The following is a 27,026-nucleotide window of genomic DNA, read 5'->3' as shown; positions in this document are numbered from 1 at the left end:
TCATTAACTTTCTATGGTCTCTGGTCACCACACTGCTGCAAACTGCTTACTGTGTGGACAGGAAAACATAGAAAGGTGTTCAGAATCTGTTCTGATATGGGCTATTTCACTTTCAATGTCCAACTGTAAAATTACATTGTTAGTACCTTTCTCTTATACTTTATCTATTATGTTCTTTAAGACAATCAGCCATTATTCGTTGTACTTTAAATTCATTTGTGGTCTGTCTGTCTGCTTTACATGACAGCTATTGTGCAACCCTCCTCTTCCCAGTGTACACATCATTTGGGTTGTCCAGTGCATCCCAATCAAAGTCTCCATCAACCATCTGGTTACTTTGCTATACCCCCCCACCACCAGAATCTAAACTCTATCTCCTCTATCTCCTACCTTCATCTGGGATTCTGCTCTATAATGTATCATGATAATACTTTATGTTTGAATATTCAAATTTTTTATATAATTTTGTTCCTTTTTTCCCCTGTTGATTTCTCCACAGGGTGCAATAATGATCAGAAATGACTTCAGCGAAGTCACTGAACTATATGAACACACAGAAAAGGATAATAATGTTCTAATAAAACCGATAAAACCACGTGTCCATCAACAGCTGCACCTAATAATAGTGCCTTAGACTTGAACAATTTAGTAAAAAGTCACATCCTCAATTATAGTAAATCAAGCCTGATCAGCCCAAATGTCAAAAGCAAAATGAAGCAAACTAAATCAGGAAAGTGTTTAAAGCTGAAAAACCAAATAAATAACCTTGGTGTTTCACTTCAACAGCATCAATCTTTGCACAGATCATGTTCATATGTTGATCTGATTACTGGTTTTCTTGAGTTTATTGTCTACTGAAGCATATTTTCAAAGTGATTATATGCAATAAAATCCATATAAATTAGGGGAAAAAAATCCACTTACTTTTTCTATGTTTCAACGTCAGTAACTTTGACAATGTCATATTGCACTCTGATGAAATTTCACAAATGTTAGCTTTATTTTGATACCAAGATTGTTTACACAGAGTTTGTAATTGAAGAGAACTACTCTAATTATTTTGGGCATGTCATTTTTGAGCAGGAACCTCAGTAAGACCTTTGGGGCTCAAGAGGATAAAAAGGCAACCACAGGCCCTTCTTCTTATATGTTGTATTTATTTTCATTTATAATTCTCCACTAATAATATGAGAAATTATTTTCTGTCATGTTTAGTTTTTAATGACTGGATTATTTCCCGAAACTATTTTAAGACAGAAGTATCCAATCAGATTTTTGTTGACAAAGAAATCTTTTCAGTTGGCTCACTGCAGTTAGACTGTTATAACTGAAATACTATCAAAGCTATATGTGTTTGTATTTTGATTTACACTGAATGGGATCAAAAAGTCATCACCCTAGGTATTCCTGAAAGCCAAATCTACAGTGATTGTAGTTAAGACAAAACAGTGAAGCCAGCTTACCATGTCCCTGTTGCTAAGACAACTTTCATTTAATATGTTGGCCTGACTTTTGTCCATGTTTTTCTTTTTTAAAATCACCACCTCACCATGCACTGTAAGCCCTTACTTATCTGTTAAACACACCAATATTTATATGTAGCTTTAGCTCCAAATTATCGCTGCCAACCTTGGATGAGACTCAGTAGTATAATCTTTGGTAGCATAAGGCGCTTGCCAATATGTGGGGCAATGACCTTCATGCACTAATGCTTTTCAATCATTCTAAAAGCTGAGTCTCACCCCAACAGCCTTTAGACAGATAAAACTAAACCTTTACAAGAGGAAGTTGCTGCTCACCCTTGGGCCCAAAATCTGTTTACAAACTAAACATATTTCCAACAAACTGCTATACTTCTACAATATCTGACTCCATTACTCACTTCTGCACAGCTGTATTTTTTTGTGATATAAGAAAAAATAATGCTAAAAAATTATCACCCCATTCCCTTTTGTGATTACACATTAATTTTGGAAAATACATTGATGTCCTGCTGTCATTTCTTCTGAGCAAAGTCCTTGTGGAAATGATTACAGAACCCATTTCATATGTAAGATTAATGACTACTGAATATCCATTTAGGGGACCATTAAAACATACATCATAAGCAATAGAGATTAATTCCCTCAGCTATTTTAATATCATTCCCAGTAATGACGCATATGTAATACACCTACACATGCATTCACAAAGAATGCAAATTCCTGAAAAATCATAATGTATCTGAATTTCTTATCTACTGCGTGTCAAGAAAAGCAGTCGCCTTTACAGAAAGAACTTTTCAAATCCAAGTTGTTCCCTCATTAGAAATGAGCTTCTTCATATTACATGTGATGATGCACAAAAGCGTCCTGTATGCTTTTGTGTTGTATTCATGTACATAAACACAACACATGCTTCCATAGCAGCACCTCATGCCAAAACCAACATACATACATTACAAAGAAAAACCTGGGTGGTTTCATTCAAGCATGTGCTTTTGCTTTGTGTGATATATTGGAGGCTGCATACCTGCTTATGTAAACATGCAGAGTTGGTGTATATTCTTGAGACAATGGAAGCAGAAAAGCTACACACCACAGAGCTCCACTGTGTAAATCCCTTTATATGATAGAAATATGGCCCCTGCATCCCTTGGAAAGCTGACCTTGGATTCTTGTTTTGCACTTAGCTGCAAGGATTAGAGGAAATCTTCCACAAACACACTTTTTGCTCCAAGAGATCAAGGCCTATTTTGCCTCAGCTTTATTTTAAAAAGAAAAACAAGGCTACTTTTGAACTGCAATCTTTGCCTATTGACAGAGAGGCAAAATGCTGTGCAAGGGGGTGATTTTTCTCTTATCATATTTTGCACGTGTGTATGTGAGTGTGTGTCAAAAGTAGGTTGATAGTAGGTCAAGCTGAAAGGCAAAAAAACCTTACTGATATTCAGTTGTCTGAATAGAAAAGACTTCTCAAAAGTCAAATTAAACACTTGGGCAACGTGACCTCCCCTTAAATTAACAACCCTTTCCCCCCAAGCCTTTTAGCTCTTTTTCACCACCACAACAACCTGTTTAAACAAGAACCATTGAACTTCAGATATGCTCTGAATAGCTGGATGACATTTGGACTGGACAAAGTAAACGTCTCAAATTAATTTTCCATTAAAGGCATAATCCTAAATCTTATGTTCTTTCTACAGCTGTTTGGGGTTCATATCAAAATCCAGAGCTAATAGCGAGTTAAAGATGCTGGAATGTGTTTTACATTTGTAGCTTTAAGGTTAGAAAAGCTCAGTGTGGATGGATTTAAAGACTAATAGAATATCTGCAATAGTCAGTTTGAAAGGTTTGCTGCAAGGATACTAAAGATTTCCAACATACTGTGCTAGAAAAATCCCCCTGAAACATGAATGACCATAAATCTGAGATGGAAACTCTATACCATTTACTGGTAGCTGTTTTTATTTAAAGTTTAAGCAAATAAGGCTATCATGTTATTAAAGTAATACAGTTGGTGTAAATGCTTTCATAAAGATAACTGAGGCTGGTAAAAGATAGGATTCTAGCCCTTGTTAAAAGGGAAAACTTCTGAAAGTATTTATTTGATATAAATAAACTAATGACAAAGTAACAAATGAATACTGACTAGGAGACAGTAAACATCATCTTCCCTTTGTTTGTTTTAGTAAATTAACACGATCTAAAGTTTAATTAAATAGCAGTTTACCATTCATTAACAATATTTCATACTTATAAAGTGTTACCATTAGTCCACGTCACGAGTAAACTTTGAAGCATGTCATAATCTCCCACAGAAACATAAGCAACCTGATTGGCTTTTCACACACTAACGAGCTGGTTTAACAGCATATCTGAAATTTCAGATTTTTTAATATAAGATGCTTGAAAAGCTTTTATATTTTTTTCTTTACTGATTTTATATTTGCTCCCCTTCAATTAAATGCAGGAGAGAATTTTTGGGGACTACTAACACTGTAGACACTACTCATGCTCCTGAATTTCAAGACCACAACCTGTTGCGTCCTGTTCCTTCATCAAAGCTAAGGACAATGAAAGGTCTTGATAACAGACATTATGCGCTCACTGCAAGTTTATGTGCTTAACAGCTAGAATACTAGGACAGGAATAAACAATAACAACCCTGGCATATTCATTGCCTTTGGCAAAGTCATGACTGAAAAGATTTTTATTCGTTACAGGCGTGGCATGTTTTTATGTTTGTATGCTGAAGGACAGGGACGTGTGGCCTTTGGTGCCATTCTTAGATATTGTGTATTTTATGAAAATACAATCTAGAAGCAGAAGACAGGTACTTTCTAACAGAAAAAAACATCCTTTGCATTTATTACTCGATCAATGAAATAGTCAAGTCAATAAACTTTTAACACGAAAGGAAACAGGGATTCAGAAGAAACGGGAACTGCATATGAAAAAAAGATGAAATAATTATTTTGTCATAAAAGACAACATGCTACTTTTCTAGTAGTAAAACTAGTAGCACTGGCAGCCAAGTAGACATGGCTGCCAGTGCTAATGTTTTTTTTTAAACTTACGTGATCCTTTTTTAAAAACAAGTTTTAAACACCATAGTATTCATTTCTGTTTGTAGTGAAGCATATCCTGATAGGTCTGTCTAGCACAAACCTATTTGCTGGAACCTTTAAGACAATTCTACAGGGTGGGCCATTTATATGGATACACCGTAATAACATGGGAATGGTTGGTGATATTAAAGTCCTGTTTGTAGCACATTAGTATATGTCAGGGGGCAAACTCCTCAAGATGGGTGGTGACCATGGTGGCCATTTAGAAGTCGGCCATCTTGGATACAACTTTTGTTTTTTCAATAGGAAGAGGGCCATGTGACACATCAAACTTATTGGTAATGTCACAAGAAAAACAATGGTGTGCTTGGTTTCAACGTAACTTTATTCTTTCATGAGTTATTTACAAGTTTCTCTTTGTTCACAGCCATTGACATGTCGAAGAGGTTAACACGTGAGGAGCGGATCGAAATTGTGTTGATATCTGGTGAATGCAGTAACCGGGTCATTGCAGCAGATTTTAATGCAAGACACCCTACAAGACCACCCATCTCCCATGCTAAAGTTAGCAAACTGCTTGCTAAGTTTCATGAAACTGGTTCAGTGTTGGATTTGCCAAAATGTGGATGCAAGAAAACTGTCACTAATGAAGAAACATCAGTGGCTGTCCTAGCTTCATTCAGCAAGAGCCCACAGCGTAGCACTCGCTGCATGTCACTGGAGAGTGGCATTAGTCGAACATCCCTTCGGCGGATATTAGCTACTCACAAATGGCACCCTTACAAACTCCAGCTACTGCAGCATCTCAACGAGGATGACCCAGATCGGCGCACAGAATTTACAGAATGGGCAAAACAAAAATTGGAACAGGACCCTCAGTTCACGCAGAAGATTTTATTCAGTGATGAGGCAAACTTTTATGTGAATGGTGAAGTTAACAAACAAAACCACCGCTATTGGTCTGACACTAACCCACATTGGATGGATCCCTCCAAGACTGTTGGAACAACAAAAGTGATGGTTTGGTGTGGTATATGGGGTACAACGATAGTGGGTCCATTCTTCATCAATGGAAACCTCAAGGCCACTGGATATTTGAAATTGCTACATGATGATGTGTTTCCCTCTTTATGCACTGAAGCTGGCACGTTCCCTGAGTTTTTCCAGCAAGATGGTGCACCACCACATTATGGGTGCCAGGTCCGAGCATTCCTAGATGAACAGTTTCCTGGAAAGTGGATTGGTCGTCGTGGGCCATTTGAATGGCCCCCAAGGTCTCCCGATCTGACCCCCTTAGACTTTTATCTTTGGGGTCATCTGAAGGAAATTGTCTATGGTGTGAAGATACGAGATGTGCAGCACCTGAAACTACGGATACTGGATGCCTGTGCTGGCATTTCTCCTGCGGTGTTGCTATCAGTGTGTGAAGAGTGGGAGAAGAGGGTTGCATTGGCAATCCAACACAATGGGCAGCACATTGAACACATTTTATAAGTGGTCAGAAATGTAGCATGGGAGATGGGTGGTCTTGTAGGGTGTCTTGCATTGAAATCTGCTGCAATGACCCGGTTACTGTGTTCACCAGATATCAACACAATTCTGATCGGCTCCTCACGTGTTAACCTCTTCGACATGTCAATGGCTGTGAACAAAGAGAAACTTGTAAATAACTCATGAAAGAATAAAGTTACTTTGAAACCAAGCACACCATTGTTTTTCTTGTGACATTACCAATAAGTTTGATGTGTCACATGGCCCTCTTCCTATTGAAAAAACAAAAGTTGTATCCAAGATGGCCGACTTCTAAATGGCCACCATGGTCACCACCCATCTTGAGGAGTTTGCCCCCTCACATTAGTATATGTGCCACAAACAGGACTTTAATATCACCAACCATTCCCATTTTATTACGGTGTATCCATATAAATGGCCCACCCTGTACTACACAGCAAAGCAAGACACAAGTCGGAAAAGTTCTTTGTATTGCTCTTGCACGAGAGAGACCCGACTGAAGTCGAGTGTTGTTCCGCCCACCGTCGGACTCTCAGGCAGGTTCCCTGTAGCATAAGTTCATTAACATATGACGTCTTACATAGGCGTACATGTGAACAAAGAGTACCAGTCTGTGCATAGTGTGTGTGTGTGTGTGTGTGTGTGTGTGTGTGTGTGTGTGTGTGTGTGTGTGTGTGTGTGTGTGTGTGTGTTCCTGTGAAGACTCCCCAAGCTGGTGCTAGGAGCGCAGCGGTCCACCTAAACAAAGGGCTCTTATACTTAAGCAGATACAAAGTAGGTGTCCTCCTATACCATAAATCAGAAAGAGAAGACCTCTCTCATGACCTTAAGCTGTGTGTGTATGCCAGAGTGCTCTGGGAGGCACGCAGAGTCTTTGCAGACTGCTAAGGATCAGACCTCTATCATTATGCAATCGATTATAAAACTCTAAGCATATATGAGTAAATATTTCTAAGCATAAATGACAATCCACAATATAAGCCTAACATATTCCTTTGTTATTTACGGTTAACTGTTTCACATTCAGAAAAAATTATTTAGAGGAAAAGTAGTTAGCGATAATAACACCTGATTTCTACTCCTGTGCTTCATATTTCGGTGTGCATCGATACTTTGAGAGTAAAGCTGTTGAGATTACTGTTCGTCAAAAAAGCTATGAATGTCAGTCCAGGCGTAAAATATTTTGTTCTAATAGCTCAAACAGAGTTTACATGAAATACAAACAGAAATTCCAGTGTAGCTTATTTGATTTTAAATGGTTGGCCTAAAGGTATCCTTTGGTGAAATCAGAATACGATCTACTTTTGACAACTTGTAGTGAAAATGAAAGGGTCCAACTGGAGGGAATTGTCTCTAATTAGACAAAGAACAATGCGCTGCCCTAAAGCATGAGAAACCAATTATGTTGCAGGTACTGAAAATACACAGACGGCTTCACTCAACCATTCTTTGAGAAGTTATTCATCAATTTCAAACCAAGTAAAAGCAGACATGGTGTCAGATATAACTAAAAAACCTGACAGGGTATCATGTTTGAAATGCAGTTGCTGTGACGAAAAAAAGGAGTGGTAGAAGCAGATTTCACTTGCATACCAACAACAAATACTTTTTTGTTTTTGTTGTAAAAGACAGACTCACAGACATTAACTAAATGGGTTTTGTATGCATCTTTTTTTTAAACTTTATGTATCTCACTTGTCTTGCTGATGGATGAACTTTCATGCAGTGAAGAACGTTAACAATTAAGAAACCAAGTAAGTAAGCAAGCAACTGAACAGGAAGCATTTCTCATTAGAGCTTGCTGAGAGGCGTCCCTTCGCTGTTCTTATGCAAATGATAAATCATTTTCTGATGCTGTACATAGTTATTATCCTCTCCAGCAGAAAATACAGTAAAATGTTCATTGTTAAGGTATAACAGCTTCTGATAGCTTTTATGCTGACGTGGAAGAATAACACTGGTAAATGCACAGCTTTAACCTCTTTAGGATGATTCAAGAAATGGTCATGCAGTTTCTTTATTTTATCGTACTGCATTCTAAAGGATTGCATACAAACAAAGACAACCTGAATAATGGCTTGGTTCAGCTGGAAGACGTCTATAAGTGTAAAGCAACTGAACACAGAAAAGTAAAGAGACTGATGGATGGACTGATTGTTGCCAAAATTTGCACATATTCCACTTTGATTGATTTGATTCTCAACTACTTTCAGAACATTTTCACAAAAGATGTACACATGCCATTCTTCTAAAACTAGGCTGTACTGCAATAGATCTGAAAATAATTCCCTTTTAAAAATAGGTTTGTTGTTTAAATCAACACTGTTTCTCCTTTGATATAAGAAAGCCTCATAACAGCCACAAAATAAAACATCAGAAAGTCACTCTAAAGAATTCCAAAATTCTTCAGTCATCGGCATTCTAAGTAATGCTATTTTCCCTCTTGGCAGCTCTTGGCGGCACTGAAAATATTATAAAAAATAAATAAATAAATAAAATCCCCACTAGCTTGCCTGCATGTCTCATACATCTTCAGTCATGCGGAAGGCCGTCCGTCAGTTTTACTGCACATCGGCTTCCTCTAAACGCAGCATCGATGACTGATGGCCCTAAGTGCAACTAGATAACTACGGCTGGGGATGATAAAAATGTGAAAACACACATCCTAGACAGGAAATTGGCCATTTTGGAGCAATTGGCACAGAGGAGCTGAAGTGATGGCACTTCCTTCAATGCTCCTCCCTTGAAAAGCATAGATGTCTAGTCATCCGCAGGGAGATAGTTACAGTCCACTGGACATATTACTGAGGTACACAAACCTAATAGATCTCAGTTTTTACTCCTTAGCCCTTTCTTCTATTTCTTGCTGTAACAAGGTCAAGATCGCATGAGCCTGTCATGAAAAAAAAATGTGGTCAATATGCTGGCAATGTGCAGTAAAAAGAGTCAATTGAAACAAGCAAGATAAAGGTAGCTTAATGTGTGTTAAAGTCATGAAAAGTCATGAAATGAAACAACATACAGATGAAAGTAAGGCAGTGAGGAAAAAAGTGATGGCCTATGGAAATGGATCACTGGAGATTAATGGTGAGTAGAGTTTTAAAAGAGGTACACAAGTGTATACAATTATGATGCGGCTCACAGAGAGTGTCTTGAATCTGTGAATATCTGTTTCATGTTTTTTTTATATATTTTAGATACTTTTCTTATCGTCCTTTCTCTTCAGCTGAAAGTAAATTAAACTAAACCATATTGATTGTCAGTAATGGTAATGGCACAGCTGTTCTGCAGGAGTAATACGCATATTTTAAAGGTCAGCAGTTTTAACTCTTTCCCCTTTGGATGCCTTAAAGAGTTTGAGTTGTTGTCAAATTATGACTTTATGGGGGAAAGAGGTAATCTCTCTTGACTTCACCTCTAGGAAGTGAAGTCAAACTGAATGAACTGTATACCAAACAGTATCAGGCAAAAACATTTTTTCCCTAAGCCAAAACAAACTAAGCTGGACTTAGTTTAATGTTTAATGTCTTATATGTCTGGTATCAACAACAAACATTTCCTCTTTCCTTTCCTCTTTTGACTCAGATACATTTCATAAAATGAATGTTTTATTAACAGCAAATTAATATCCAGTCATTAATTACATTGTAGATACCTAAATGTAAATGCGAGAACAATTTAGTTTTATAGAGAAGTACACTAATGAGTAGAACATAGGGTTCCATCAGGATAACTTTCTTACTGAGTGCTTTATAAGTTTATTATTACTGACCAGCTATAACATAGTATTTAATTTCTGGTGTTTAAGGGAGGCAACATGCAGTGAAAGTGACTTTGCAGGAGTCCCAGCAAAAACAAGGCAAACTATGTTTTAGTACACTACTTAACTTATATTGTTTCTGTGAAATAGAAAGCACAACTTAAATGTGGGGGCTTTGCCACAACATACAGTAAACACTTACATGCAGAGTATGGTAAAATGTATCCTGCGTCCCAGAAATGATCTGGCTACAGTATCTACACAATTATTTTGCAACAGAAGAGTGGGCAGTGTTGTCTGGTTTATTCTATTAAGAAATCTGTGAACCTTTTAAATGAAAGTATGTGGGCAAGTATAGCAGTAATGTAGCAGTAACTATAAACTAAATATTCACTGACATGAAATTTTAGTTGTTAGCTAGCAACAATTAAACCAGCAAAATTTAGGCAACTAAAAAATTGTGTGTTTACTGGAAAAAAAGGTAAGTGTTATTTAAGACAATCCACGACAATAAGAGCCGTACCCAACAATAACAGGGACTGCAAGACAAACCTTTCAAAAAACAAGTTTGAATTAAAAAAAATCACTAGTGTTTAAAAAAAAAACACGCATTTTTTTGAGAGATCTGTAAAGTGAATCAATGAGTTACTTCTGAGCTGTGATGTATTTTTTTTTTTTTTTTTGTGATGTATTAACACTAATTAAGCCAATGAGATAAGGAGATCAGCTATTTCAATACTCAAAGCGTCTCTTCGGATTGCTATGCGGTGAGACGTCTTTGCCAGCTACCTATTTATATCATCCTCGCACATTTCAAATGTCAAGTTTTTTTATTCCTAATTTGATTTACTGTGTGAATTGTTGGCTGGTTTAAAAGGTATCAGAGAAGGTCCACAGATGCAGTGCTTTTTATAATGCTGAAGTTAAGAGACGATCTCACCGCAAAAGTCAGATTCTTTATTCTGTATGATGATCAGCGTGAGTTTTTAATAATTCTGGGAGTGCAATAATACTCACGGGCAGTAATTGCTGGCCTGCTGATTCCAAAGAGCCGCTGGATCTGCTTACTGTGCAGAAGGTGGGAGGCTGAAGGTGTGAGATGAGCAACGTCTCCTCTTAATCCACATACCCTTGCAGCATTCCCTCTTCAGTTGATCAGCCACCTGCATGAAGTAACCAACACAAGAATCCTTACTGCAAAGCATATAAATCATGTGATATTTGAAATAGATATTATGTGTTAAATGTGATGTTCTTTAAAACATAAACCAAACTTAATGTCCTTAGTTGGCCGTGGAAACAAGCTGTGAATTCAATGCTGACATTATTCCTTTGAAAGCAAACACATCCTACAGACATGAAACACCATTATTATTTATCTGGAGTTGTGTTTCTGGCCACTTGATGAATTTCAAAACACAAAGTCCAATATTTCTGCTTTTGTTTAACTCTGTTTTCACCACCACCAGCTCCTGAGGGAAATATCTGTCTCATCAGCCGCTCCTCGCACCACTATATTTAACAGCTAACTGCATCTGTCTGTTGTTTCCGGCTAGGCAGGTATAGCATATAGTGTGCCAATAAAAGCTGTTCGCTTAAAGTAACATCTTGTTATTGCTGGGAGCTGTGGGAGTTAACCAGAACTTTAAAGTTGTGGACCAACAAAACCAATGCAATTAAATAATAAAACTGAAACGCACCGCAGAAATAAGTTGAACTCTCGAGTTGGGTCATAATCCTCTGTTCCTTCCACACTACAGAGAGCGATTTTTCAAATACACATATAATCAGTCACATAATCCATTGTTAGCATAAGAAATAGAGATTACAAAATTAAAAAATATCCTTATATCATCCTTAAAATGAGTGGTTTGTTTAAATGTACCTCAGGCTCAATTAACTATAAATAATAAATGGCAGATTAAGAAATGAAAAACTAAACAGTGATTATCAGTGATGTCTACCAGTGACTTCACACTGAAAATGCTCTTTCCTAAAGAGTACAACAGTATTTCAGTTTTGCTTTTGGATTTCACATCAGAACATCCTGCTAGTAATAACCACATGCTCCATTTCCCTCTCTGTGGGTGAGAGACGATCAGACTTTGGAAATGCCAGAGATTTTGAGTATTTCAGAGGTAATGGATACCAAAGTTAATTTGTTCCTTCATTATATGAAATAAATAACAGGAGATTAAATTATTGGTGGTGAAATTATTAACATCCACGATATCAGTAACTGATTTGATTTTGAATAAGAACATTTTACCGCTGAAACTCGTAAGATCAACTTGTGACATATTTGGTCCAAAAAACATGAAAGCATTACGTACAAAAATCTGAAAATATACAAAAACCCACTAAGATATGTTTGCATCTGCAAATGACTTGGCAAACATTTGATCTTCCACATTCCACAAACTATCTAATGCATTAAAATCAGAAGGGATGTAACTTCCCTTTGATTTTCTGGCTGGGAAAAGTCAGACCTTGGATCCAAAGCAAAGTGTTCTGGTCCAAAGCATCTGTGCTGGTGTAATTTGTCTGCAGAGTTGTTGGCAGTAACAGAGACACCTTGTTCTTCCTCTGCAAGATGTTCTACATTTCATCTGCCTCATTACTCGCAAAACAATTAATTTCAATGCATAAAATTTGGTTTCAGATTATTTACTAGCACCTGTGTTACAGTGAAAATGTTGCATAATAATATAGTTCAGAACTTTGCAGAAGACTGCAAAGTTACTTGATTATTTCATGTGTTGTGTACACTGCAGTATTCACACACTTAATGTAATTGTATGGGAATGATAAAAACAACAACAACAACAAAAATATACAGCAGCCTTTGATTAATGAGATATTGACTGATATGGATATAGAATTATAAAGCACACTCCAGTAATAATTATCAGGCACTGTACTGGTTGGGTGTGTCGGGTGGCAACAAAGAGCAGAGCCCTTTCGTGTCCTGATCCCCAGCTATCGAGCCTGGCAACTGGGACACGAATGTAACCTCTCTGGTGGTAGTGCGTAAAGTTGAAAGATTCTGGTTAGATATAGTCAGGCCCACCTCAACACACAGCATGCCAAGCCAAGCTCTGGAGGGACTGGACTCTATCCTTGTATCCCATTGGCTTGCTCCCTGTATACTGGAGTTTTCACTGGCGGACAAGAGAGTTGTTTTTCAGCGCATTCGGGCCCAGAAACAGGTTCTGACTATCATTTGTTTTTATGTACCAAACAACAGTTGAGAGTACCCAGCCCTCTTGGAGTTGCTGGTGGGATGTTAGAGGGTGCTCCATCTGGTGACTCCGTCGTCCTACTGGGAGACTTCAATGGGCAACAACAGTGAGACCAGGAGGGGCATGATTGAGAGGAACATACTGTTGTTCTGTTATAAGACTTCTGTGAGAATCACAGTTTTGTCTATAATGAACAACATATTTGATTTTGTAATCATATCATCAGGTGAAGATAGGAGTTGAGCAATCAACTGATCACCACCTGGGGGTGAGATGTGTGTAGTGACCAAAAGAATGAGCTGCAGATACAAGCAGCGGAAATTAGCTTTCTCCAAAGGCTGGCTGGGCTCTCCCTTAGAGATAGGGTGAGGAGTTCAGACATCCGAGAGATGCTCAGATTATAGCTGCTACTCCTCCACATCGAAAGGAGCCAATTGGTTTATAATAAATGAACTGGTTCTTATACAGTGCTTTTCTACTCTCCCAGAGTACTCAAAGGGCTCTAGACAACATGCCACCACACCCATTCTCACAAGCACTTTCTCTATACTGAGTGCTTTTCTAACTACATTCACACTCCAATGGATGCATCGGACAGCAATTAGGGGTTAGTATCTTGCCCAAGGATACTTGACATGCAGACTGGAGGAGCCAGGGATCGAACCACCAACCTTCCAATCAGTAGGTGACCTCAGCTACCTCCTGAGCTACAGCCACCCCAGATGTTCAACCAATGTGCTCCTGGGAGGAGGCCCTGGGGTAGACCCAGGACAACCTGGAGGGATTACATCTCTTGGCTGGCCTAGGAACATCTCAGTTTTCCCTCAGATAAGCTGGAAGAGGTGGCTGAGGACAGAAGGGTCTGGGCTTTTCTGCTTAGACTGCTGTCCCCGCGAATGGATAAGCAGAAGAAAATGCATGGATGGATTGGCAGATCTATGGACAATTATATTTATGACTTAGTTTATGAGCTGATATTGTCATTAATAAAACAATTTTAATTGATTGGGGCAATTCTGATGACATCAAACAAATATATAAGCATGAAGCTATCCATGATGAGAAGAAACAAAACTGCAACATCGTGTGAGATATGATATTCTCACTAAAGAATCCTTTCAGTGGTAAAACCTTAATGGCATTATTTGCTGAAGAAACATCTCATGCTTGGTTTCCCACTGATAGTGAATAAAACCTGGAAGTCATTTCCACATGAAAATTGCTGCTGGGTATTTTAAGAGTGAAGCAAGCTTGATAAGAGAATTAATCCATTGTTTTCCCACAATGAAAATGGTCAGTTTTGTCAGGCAAATATACATTCCTACCAGTTGTTTACATTTACAGAAATCACACGCACCAGTACCAACATCACACAAAAGTAGCAACTTATATGTTGTCTGTCAAATATAGTTGAGAGTCCAAAGCAACATTAACAATTAACTAACATATTCTGACATCAGGGGGAAATAACAGAAATCACAAACTAACCTGAAAATCCCAATCGTCACGTCAAAATTGTTGGGATAATAACAGCTAAAAGTCAGAACATGTGAATTACTGCAGCAGGAATTTAACCCCAGACAGAAACCAGGCTATTGGGGAGAGAGATGATGAGTCATTGATAAACACCATCTGCACAGCATTTAACATTTAAACATTTAAAATGGAGAGTGGGAAACTAAATGAAATTAAGAAGTAGGGCATGACAGACGTCAGAGTTCTTGTGTAACTCTTTTCAGCAGGCTTGACAGAATGGGAATTTTTAAAGTTAAGAGTGTATGGCGATATAATACATACATGTATACAGTGAATTACAAATCAACATAACAACAAAGGTTTGGGAAGAAAAAAACAAATGCTTTTCTCAGTTTTCATCATGTGCTAGTATGATTTTACAAATCAACTCCATTCTGTCTTTGCTACTGATACCTAGAGACTTTCACTTTTTCCCATGTGTCAGTGACAAGATTAGACTGTTTCCCAATGTGCACATAGATGACTGATTCCATGGGGCTGGTCGCGTCACTTTTGCACTCCTTCCCCCCATCCCAAGGCAGAAAACATTTCTATTTTCAACAGGATTAGCTCTCACCACAAGCCACCTGACAGGCAAAAGTATCACCTGTGTGGTACACACACCCCAGGCATCCAGCAGAACATATCAGGGCCTCAGTGACTAACAGGTATCCTGGGGAGTTTACCTTACAGTGGCATGCACAGTGGGCAAAACAGTTCTGACCTCTATTCAACATCTTTCAACTGTCCCTGTCTAAAACTTTATTCCCGTGGGCTTTCTGAGTCCTTTCTCTCATACTGTAAATAAATCTGTGGCTTGTTCAGGAAAGCAGAGACACTTCCTCGGCAGAGGCAACAAACAACACAACTTCCATTAACTTAAAAGGATGAGCAGATTAATAACCTATGCAAATAAATTGTAGACTCATCTCTTAGGAACAAAAGTATATCAATACACAAATAAAGTAACATACTAAGATGACTTTTGTTAGTGCTAACTGGGTCAATGGACATGAAGTGTTGTCTTTCTTAACAATTAAGAGCTTAGACAGTGGCTTTGACCTGTAACAGAAAGACGCAAACATAAGACACCAGACACAAACTGCTTGCGCTAACTAAGTATGGATACAGTTACTAATGTTGTTTTGTTTTATTGAGCAGGACTACCTGTCAGCATGTAATTTGTATTTACTGTGAGTGACTTTGGTTTTATTCATGTGCTTCAAGTTTTTAGTAGAAATGTTGTATTTTCTTCCTTGCCAAGGCAAAGAGTTGCAAAACATGGCGTCATCCTTTTTTAATTCTTCTTTTAATTTGCCTAATAGAGCCAGCAGGTTTACATCACCACTTTTTGATACAAGTTTAATATCATCCTTCAAATGTTCTTGCAACATAATTGAATCCATAGAGGAGTCATTATTTGTTTTTTCTCCTACCAGGCTGTAAAAGCCACATTTGAAACATCCCATATTTCTTAACACATCAGTGATTTGTGCTTAAACAATTTAATGGAAATATTAAACAAGAAAATGTTTCTTCTTGAGGATAACAACGGGGAAGTTAGTCAAAATGGATTACTTTGGATAAGGAAAGACTTTTTTTTAGCAGTACCGTGTGGTTGGAAACATAGACTGATATTAAATAATCACATGCAATAAAAAATCTCTATAGCTATCTAATTAGCTAAATAAATAAAAAAGGGGGGACAAACATCCTCATGGTAAAGGGGCATGATGCCTCCTCCCATTTTATTGTGTATAATTTGCCTGAAAGGATTAGCTGTTTTTACTGTTTAAGCTAAACTAAGCTGACACATTTGCACAGTGAGTTAACATTAAACAGATATCACAGGGTAACCAATAATCTCATCAAGTATTGGAGAAGAAAGGAAACAAGTCTGTTTGCAGAATTTTCAAAGTTTTCCTTTAATTGTCATTCCTTGTTTGTCTCTACTAAACAGCACAATATTAAAAATTGATCAGAGCATAGCATTTGTGGAAAGAGACCTACAAAGCTTTCGCAGAAATCCCACATTTTTACTCTCTCCAGGATTACAAAATAAGTAAAATCAAATCACCACTGCACTGGATAATGAAGATGAGCATTTCTGAGTTTAAATTTAATTTATAAATTTTTAAAAAAGAGAGAAATATGATTTATTCTGTGTGTATGTGTGTATGCTTCATATTATTACTGTTATTATTATTTATTACCATTATTATTTTTGCAGCGGCTACAGAAACAGGTAGAAAAAGCTGAAAGCCACAGCTCCTGTGAGCCACCACTTAAATATGTCCAGTAGCTTAGGTTTTTAAGGTAATTAAACCTTGGCAGTGTGAATTTTGACCTTTTATTTTTATTCAACCAGCTGTTCCCCACTGCAGTGAAAGTATGCAGAGTGTTGTTCAATAAAGAAAAGAACTGAAACAGTAGTAACAAAGTAACAAAGTATTACAGTTGTTTTTCCACATTCAACTTTAGTACGGCCTATAAAGTAACTGCGTAGTGCAGAGAAAAATCTGTAATTTCCCAGTAAACAGGTGTAGTTACACAAATTCTGGTCATTTAAATTTATAACCATGACATGATCTCATTTTCTGGATTCGAGAGCCAACTTCTGAGTGCTACACAACACTCACTTCACAGCACTCAGCACACCTGGTGTGGATCTAACTTTGGCATTAGACATCTCTGTGTCAGAGTACTAATTAATTTTATGATGCTGTCTCTTTTTAGATCACCTTTCCCACTATCGCTGGCTTTCAGTGAAACTTCCAGCAATTCAGTCGTCTGGATAATTACTTAGAAAAATTCACCCTGATATGTGAAGACAAATGGCCCAGATCCTTAGCTGTACCGTAAGTGCAAGATTGAGATCCAAATCAATACAGACTTGTGTATTTAGTGTCCTGAAGGATATCTTATGTATGTAGTCCATGTTCAATATTTGTGTGTGCACAGCGCTGGATGCAAACATATTCTTTGGCACCAGTATTGTCAAGCGGGTCATGCAATCCCATTGAACTTAAGATCTTAACTAAATAAAACAATAATAGCATGAGCTTTGGAGTGCACCGCCACCCACACCCCAACCTGTTTGGCTTGATTCCAGTAGTCATTTACCCATTTTATTTGGCTTGTTGAGCTGGATCTGTAGCCACACCAAAACTGTCTGAAAAGGGGGGACTCTCTTTGTGTCACCTCATTTTCCTCTATCAGTCATAAAGCGGATGATTGTGCTGTGGCTTGTTCTACTTTTGGCAAGAAAAACAATGGGTTTAACACATGCACCTTGCTTCACCATAAAATAGTACTTCAGCTAGTAATGAAAACATCCAGTTACACTTTGATTATGTAAATCTCAGAATCGCTTCATTTATTTATTTATGAGCTCTTCCAACTCCCAGAAACAACCAGATAAACACATAAACAATAAGATGCTGATGATTCTGATTACCATTTGCATGATGCCCTGCCAGTCACCAAAACTGTATTCAATGAATTACTAGTCTGTCCATGTGGGGAAAAAATGTTAATACTCAAGGAAATACTGTGACAAGATTTGACTTTCTACTATCAGCCCCATGTCTCCTCTAACAATAACAGAGCTTTATGTAGCAGCAGTGCAGTGCAAAAACATAATCCAAATAACCACATTCAACCTACCACAAGGCAGTGAAAAACCTTTTGACATGTAAAAGCCATTATGGTCTCCCTGAGCCTTTGTTTTCATGGTTTACGATTCCTGCCTCCCTGCCTCCACCCCTATTCACCTTAAACCTCCAAAAGTAGTGTGGAATAGCTGCAGTGACTTCATTTAAAAATACAATTCAATCAAGATAATCAGAGAAATTTAGCAAAGTTTGGGTTGGCTGGTTTTAAGTTTGTGTCACTGAGCAAAAAGATGCTGCAAATGCTGGTCGTCTTGTTATTGCCATCTGCATTTAGTGGCAGGAGTTTAACTGAGACAGATGAGAGGGGTGTCCAGGGAGCATGGCAGGTCCACTCTAATTAATGGATAAGTAATTTATCAATTACCCATTTATGAGGGGCAATTAACAACATTTCACCTAATCTAATCTTAATTGTGGTCTTGTTTAGTTTAAATGTGGTTTGTACCTTTGCTGGTTTTATTGAGCTACAACTGTGAAAGGTCTAGCGGTGCTTAAATATATACTTCAATATGTTTTGGTCATTTCAGTGCACAATGAGAAAACCGAGCTCTGTCACGATTCACCATTTTTACTGCTCTATGACAATTTATAGGTAATCCATCACATAATTTGCCTCACACATGCAAATTAATCTTTGGTGGATAATTATAATATCATTAAGGAGCAGTGTATCCCTGAAAATGATGCCTAAATGATTTCATGAATCATTCCATCTGAGGTGAAAATAGAAGCCATCGCCTGACACCAAAGGAAAGTTCAGCTTTGTTAATTTAGTCACATAATACATTAGCACAGAGATTTCTTGGGTCATGAAGCATTATGCTAAATTGCCTCGGGATGTTATGTTCCATATGGTCTATACTGGGCACCATTGTAAACAATGTACCTCCTTTATTTTTAATTAAATAGTTTGAATATTTTGAAAAGACAAATTCTTAGCTGTATTTTGACTTCATTACTTGCCCAATAAATTATACGGATTCTCTAGGCTATCCAAATGTACCCCGCATCTTTCTACGTATGAAAGCAATGGCTCTAAGTGAATGAGTCACTCTCAATGAAGTTTCCAAATATGACGAATTTTTCAAATAACTTAATTTTGGAATTTAAAACTCATCCACAGTGATTATGCATATTAGATAGCCTCCTACCTGTAGCACTTCACACAGTCATACCATTAGATATTTGATCTCAGTCTTTCAGGCAGTTGCAAGGTTCTTTTTATTTAATTTATTTATTCTTTTTTATTTTTTCTAATAGGTTACTGTCATATAATGAAAGTCTGAAATATTGCCCTCATTTACTTTAATTGCAGTTTTTGGCTAGCATTTTTCATGTGAAGTCACAAGTATAATATTAAGAACTTTTCTAATGGGATTAGGTTGCTACACTTCTTAGTGTCTATCAGACAGCTCTAGTGTTCTTTCAGCATAAACGAGCCAGTATCGCTTTGAAACATAAATTAATTTACCTTTGAATTATGTAAGACTGTTTGCAATGTGTTGGACACCTTAGACTCTTTAGCAGCAGAGAACCACTATGAGAGTCTGCAGATACCTTGTTCGCTTTAGAGCCGAATCAGCAACAAAAGGAAAATGTGATTTTTGGTATTCGTCTCACATGAGACTTTTGAGTAAGGGCGACTGTCAGCTTTCACACCAGAATTAAAAAAAATAAATAGATAATTCTATTTATAAAATTAATCTAAAGAAAACACAGTAGATTAACACTCTACCTACAGGACTGATTTCTCTGAGACTGACTTTGACAGCTATCAAGATGCTAAAGGAATGTGAGTTAAGAAAAAGGACAGCCTTTGGGAAAATTTACAACTTAGCAGATCGGCAGAACGTGATTGCACAATTAAAGTGCACAATTCATTAATGCATATCCACTACGTGCATGTGCCCAGAATGTTTTGGTCTGATGGCTGTCTTGACAGGCACAGTTCATGTTGACCTGTGGGCCTGGAGTGCAGCCATGAATAATAATGATGATACCAGGAGACATACGAGGTCATTACTGCAGACAGTACACTGTAGTCTGAATACTGAATATTGTAATTACCGGTGCTCTGAAATTGAAAATATAGATTACAAAAAGGCCAACAGAAAACAACCAAATTAATAATGGTAGTATTGGATTTGATATTATAGTGCAAATTTAATAATAAAACACAACATACATCTGCAGTGTGCTTCTAGCAAAGTTTGACAAATGAAATAGATTTGATTCAGTTTTCATTGTACAGAGTGCATTTAGAGGCACACAGATTCTTTCCCTCTACACAGAACAGCAAATATTACAAATGCACAGCAACCAATGCACTTTGCATTAAAACATGCAGTATATTTGCAAAGATGAGTTTTTGCACTTTTTGAACTCTAGAGCTTAAAAACATGTTGTGCAATTTTTTTTCAAGTTCTTCAGCCTAAAAAACACAGACTGATGTAGAAGTCTCAAAAACTCATAAAAACTGTATGTATCAAATATAATGCACTAGATGTTAAGACTGTCTGTGTCCTTGCATACATGTAGAAGATGGTCTCATGATTAATTTGCAGCATCATAACAGCTGTTTCTCCCATCATCGCTGCAGAAAAAAATCACCATGAAGGATGTCGTGTCCCCCCCGATGCCAGATGTTAATGTGACATTACACACAATCTTAGCTACACACAGGGGCTCACCTTGAACTATCCTATCAGCTACATACACTACATTGATTTCTGCTGACTCAGTATCGTCAGTGATCACTCCATCACCAGTGTAGTATCTTGGACTAAATTCTCCTCACTTTACATCGATTACCAGGTTGGGAAAAAAAAAAACATCATCAAGCTCTCTCTTCTTCATGAACAAACACTAGTAATGCAAGGGGCTGATTAAACCATCATCATCGTTTAACAGTGATTTTAAGGTGATGCAAAGACACAAACATGAACTGTTATTATTCCCTTTATTTATGTTAGCACTGAATCCAGCTACACAATTTACCATGTGGCACCACAGGCGAACTAGTCACATTTATAAACGGGGCATTTTATTTATAAATGGACTGAGGAGTGGTCCTAGGAAACAGACAGGGGAGAAAAAAAAGAGGCAAATTCTAGCGCAACAGATGGTGTAAAACTACTTGAGATTTAGTGCATGACTAACAAAAAACTGCTGCCAAATCACTTGTGCTTATTTCATAAGCATAAATGAGATAAAGTGCAATGGAGTGGCATTTTAGGGTCTTGAGATTAATGGCTGATGTAAATTTGTTATTATGTAAGATGTTCAACTCCTGACTGTTTGGGGCTCAGAAGTATAAACAATCTGAATAAAATGAATAGTAAGATAATAAGATGCTGACACATTTCCATGCTGTCTTTCTCGATGGCTGAAATACTGACTGAGAGTTTTCATCCTTGTTTTCAAATTGAGATGGGTAAGGAAAAACCTTATGATTGGCCAAAATAAAGTCGCACTCTTGGACAAAATACAACAGAATTAATTATAGGAATGCAGCTGTTACTGCATATCTCAAAGTGGAAAAACTCGAGAGACAAATAGATTTACTTCTAAAACAATTGTTTATTGACGCCAGTTCAAGGTCTTGATTGGGCTGGAGGCTATTCCAGCTGTCAATCCAGTGGATTCAAACCCAGGACCCTCTTGCTGTGAGACAGCAGTGCTAAATGTTAGTATTTAATATATTCAAACACAGTTTTTAATAATACTGATTTCATTATTTTTTGGTGAGTGAGTTTTTTTTTTTCTTATTGTTTTGTTGAGTTCCACATTAAAATGCATTTTTTTGCTAGTTGTCCATGTTTGGTCCATGCATTAAACGACTTAATTTTGAAGCCTGTCGCTTTATGTTAGCAGTTGTTTTGGCTGAACATTATAAGACCTTTGTAACTATGTGGGGGAATTTCCTATTAGATTTGTAGGAACTCATTAAACTGGGAGCAACAGAGACAATCCAACACTGACATTCAAGCCTGTGCTTCTACGTCAGTCTTTGAAACATTCACATATTGGTTGAGTTACAAAAGCCAACATGAAATGAATGAATAAAATCTCTTTAAATCTCAGATGAGTTGGACACAGAGGTCCTATAGGAAGCCAACCCCCACCCAACCCCTGCGCCCATCTCAATAGCCTTATCTGAGATGTGCAACTGATGAACTTCTGAAAGACTCCAGGTTAAACCAATATGGATGAAGTGACAGAGAAATGGGGTGCTTGGTTCATTTCTCTCTCACTGACAGATAAGCACTGTCTGTCAGCTTGAGTGACGTATCAAAGAAGGGCAGCGTCTCCCATTGGGTGTGTGTGTGGGCTTGACTTCTAGATAGGCTTTCTTGGTCATTCTCTTGACTACTTTCTAATGTAAACAAGCCACACAGAAAGGCATGTCTGCTTTGTTTGCAGCCATAAAGTGTTTTTGTAATGCTGTCATATTTATAGTACAATAAGACCCGGAAACGAAAAGCAGACTTCAGCAAAAGAGGGCAGAGATAGTACGTAAGGTGCCAGAATGGCCAGCAGTGGGTAGTTCAGGATACATGTCTGGAATTATTGACTGCAATGAAAAAAAAAGTACATGATGACTTTCCAGAAAGCTAATCAGTTTGAGGAAAAATGCTATTATTTTTCATTGAATTTTTATTCTACAGTCCACTGCATTCTATTTGAGGTTCTCTCTCTGTCTCTGTCTCTCTCTCACTCACACACACACACACACACACACACACACACACACACACACATGTGTGTATTTATATCCTTGTGGGGACATTTCATTGACACAATGCTTTCCCTAGCCCCTTACCCTAACCCTAACCATCAAAAATGAATGCCTAACCCTGACCCTTACCCTAAACCTAACCATAACCTAATTGTAACCCTGACACTAAAACCACATTTTGAGGCTCAAAAATGCCTTCAAACTCGTGGGGACCGGGATTTTGGTCCCCACAAGGGCTGTTTGTCCCCACAAGTATAGTAAACTACCAATTTTTGGTCCCCATGAAGATGTTAATACCCGTCCACACACACACACACACACACACACACACACACACACACACACACACACACACACACACACACACACACACACATAAATACACACATATAAAAGAAAACAAATGAAACAGTGGCGATGAGCAAAACAGCAGCCACTAACTGCTGCTTAACCAACTGAACAAACAAGAGCTTTGAGCACACCCTGAGTTATCAATATTAATCTTGGCCATCATTTAGACAAAAAAAAAATGTTATCTGCAGAGGCGCGTTTACTTCAAGACATCACAAGTAAACATAAGCTTCTAAATACTGACCGGGGCAATGTCACACAGCAAGATCGAGTGAGAGTTTCACAACCAAGAGCAGCTCTTTCCTTTGATAGAGCAGCAGGCAGTCAGCCAAAAACACCCTTATCCGCAATTCACCACAGCTCAAATAAGGCTTCAATTATTTAGCCGGAGACCAACAAGGAATCTTAAGAAGACCTTGTGCAAATTTGACTTCTGACAAGGTTGTGCGTTGAGTTTTGTCGACTTTTTGACAGATTTCTAAACACCTGATGCTTTTCCAAAAATGCGAGGAGTGCATTTTGCTGCAGGGAGTCACATTAAACACATTCACATCACAATGCCAAGGAGGTTTGCCTGACAGAAGGTGACATTAAGTGTTTCAAACCTGCACTGACTTCCTGGTCTGTTGCTGTTTTACAATACATAACATTACAAACAGCACAACATAAAGGTGTGAGGAAAACAACTCATACCAAGAGCAACTGAGGGCTCACTGGGGCTTCATACATCAAAGGGTGGAAGTGCCAGGCTGCTGAAAATCACAGAAGCTGTTTTGCATTCACCTCTCCATCCTTCAAAAGCTGTACGGGTACCAGCCCGGCTGGAGAAGCCCCAGAAAAGTAATTGGAAATTCAGCCCCACACTTGGAGCCACCATTTATCAGACAACTGTACAGTAGTATTTTACCTAGATACTTTAGTGTTGACCTGATTGATGGTTTTTCATAAATTGTTTGTTACAGTTGTGTCTTGTGATGGGGTTGAGCAAGTAGTGTGTATTCACATTTGGTCAGTCATCGCTTCCATTCAGCAGATGATGTTTGTTGTCTATGCTGTGGTTCTTGGCTAATTGAAAGCTGATCAGACTGTGACAAAAACACAGTCCTAAATGCTTCCAAACTTAAACTCTTTGTTTTGGCTGCTATCTTTACGGGTGGCCACAGTGGATCATCTGCCTCCATCTCACCCCATCCTCTATCACACCAACCCTTTGCATGCCCTCTTTCATGCCTCCTTTTTCTTTTTCTCCTGCCTGGCACCTCCATTGTCTAATTTGTATCCAGCCTATGCACATGCCAAAACCATCTCAACCTTCCCTCTCAAACTTTGTCTCCAAACCTCTCAACCTGAGCTCTCTGTTAAACTCATTTCTAACACTGCCCATTAGTTGAGGTTCAGGGGCTCAGAGCAGATCTCTGATGTAATTCCACCTCCACTTTGAACCCATCACTCCCACCACACATCACACCACTGTCTCACTGTCCTCATATATGTTCTCCACCATCCTCGCATACTTCTCTACAACCCCTGACTTCCTTATGCAGTACCACCTTATCATGCCCTTTCTGTAGATCCACAAGACACAACCGAAGTTCTTTCTGACTTCTGTTCTTCTCTATCAACACTCTCAAAGTAAACCAGTAAAAAAATAAGTAATAAGTAAATAAGAAATTTTTTTTAATGAATTAATTCAAACTTTTTCCAGTTATCTTTGAGAATTTTTAAAGTACTATTAAATTAATTATTAAAGTTCTGAAAATAACTTGCAAAAATCCTAAAAGTATCACTGGTCATAGAAATAAAAGTAACCAATGTGGAATGTTGTGTTCACCACTTGACTGGACCTTTCTTAACAGGATAATCATATAAAATTACACACTATGCAAGAACAGTTTAAAGAGAATGACCCATATGGTATTCTGCTTGTAATGGAGTAGCCAGCATAGTTACCGGATCTGGACCCTGATGAATGCTGTAGGAACAGCTTGATCGTATGGTACGCCCACAAACCAATTAAACACATCAGAGGCAGCATCCCCCCCCCCAATGAAGGAAGTAATTTCACACCATGCAAGAACAACTGGAGTGAAATTTCTCCAGATCAGTCATACAACTTGAAAGCTAGAAAGCTGTTTGCATGGCAGGGATTTCTGCAAATGTATAATTCTTTGACCAAAGCAAGCTTTGGAGTGATAAGCACTGATCAGCTGTAAAGCAGCCTTTAGATATCAGTTAATGAACAGCTCTAAAAAATGTCACAAGCTTTGTTGTGTGATATTTTTTTAAAATCACAGCTCAAATTGAAACAGAAAATCCTGTTTTCTTTCTGTCTCCCTTACTTCCTATCTGTTTTCTGTTTACTGATACTGCTCATCCCATCTGTGAGCCATTATCATTAAAAATCAAAGAGTGACAACTTGATGGGATCCAGAGTTGAGAAATGACAGACCGGAAAGGAGAAAAGACTTTTTATCGTAAACACAGACTTCAAGGTGACAGGAGAGGTGTAACAAATATGATTGATTGTGCTCAGACCTGATAGTCTGATAATACACAGTAGAGGCAACCCACCTGGATCAATAGTTCCAGTTGACTGAGGTTCAAATGTATTTTTCTGGGAAAGTAATATGCAATACATCAAATGTAATTGGTAATTAGTTCATATGCTAACTGACAGACATTATGATTAGATTGGGAGTCATATTTGTTAATTATAACGTAACTTCAACATAAACAAGGGACTTGTTTTCACATGATGTGCAACTTGTGAATACTCAACATGCAAGATAGGAAGTAAGATGGGAAAAAAACACTTTACCAAAAATAAAAAAAGAAGAAAACTTTTTTCTTTATTGCACTGAAGCCACGGTTGGGACAAGTAATGGCACGTGGACTGGTATTTATATAGCACTTTATTCTCTAGCGGTATCATATTCTCCTCCAAGCCTCAGTCACACATATATACAGCACTTTTACTCGTTGGCTTTAACTGCTTTGTCTTATACATAGACCCACACTTCAATGGATGCATCAGGAGCAACTTGGGGTCCATGTCTTACCCAAGCGTACTATGACATTCAGACTGGAGAAGGCAGAGAAAGAACTGCAAACCTACTGACTACCGTATTTTTCAGACAATAAGGCGCACCAGATTATAAAGCGTACTGTCGGTGAACGGGTCTGTTTTCATATATAAGGCGCACCGGATTGTAAGGCGCACTAAGCAAAACAAAACAGTCGGACAAGTCAAGTTTTACTCAACTCATTCTTCTTGCTTCCTCTACTTCCATACCTTTGATTCATTAATGTTGAATTCTCTCGCAGCTGCTCTATTCCTGTGTTGTTGCAGTTTATTAATGACTGACCTTGTATTGTGGATGGGTTATCCAAGTTGTTCTCCTGACTGAAGTTTACAGCATCCTGCCATGCAATTGCATTTGTCCATAACCATCGGGAACCCTCACGTTAACTTTTATAGAGTGGAAAAAAGTTAGCATTCATCCTCTAGCTTCACTATTTATGTTATGCTAACATTAGGGTGACCATATTTTGATTTCCAAAAAAGAGGACACTTGGCCCAGTCATGAAGAACTTTAAGAATACTGTTTGCTTAAAGAAAATTTTAACATATTTTAAACGATGCCTTCTCTGTGCAGTTAATGAATGGTGAAACAAAAAATGTCAT

The 27,026-nt window shown here is 38.0% G+C and overlaps 1 protein-coding gene across 1 annotated transcript in view; it reads right to left on the bottom strand.

Moving 5' to 3' along the window:
• Window positions 1-27,026, bottom strand: part of lingo1a (leucine rich repeat and Ig domain containing 1a) — a 122,918-nt gene that overhangs the window by 55,418 nt on the left and 40,474 nt on the right. The window contains exon 2 of the mRNA XM_063479234.1: window positions 10,839-10,984. The gene's annotated coding sequence lies outside the window, so the exon portion shown is untranslated. The remainder of the gene's footprint in view (window positions 1-10,838; window positions 10,985-27,026) is intronic.

The sequence above is a fragment of the Pelmatolapia mariae genome, linkage group LG7 (assembly GCF_036321145.2).
Source record: "Pelmatolapia mariae isolate MD_Pm_ZW linkage group LG7, Pm_UMD_F_2, whole genome shotgun sequence".
In the NCBI taxonomy this organism is placed as follows: domain Eukaryota; kingdom Metazoa; phylum Chordata; class Actinopteri; order Cichliformes; family Cichlidae; genus Pelmatolapia; species Pelmatolapia mariae.
The sequence above is the reverse complement of the archived record's forward strand: the minus strand, read 5'-3'. Positions and strand labels throughout refer to the sequence as shown.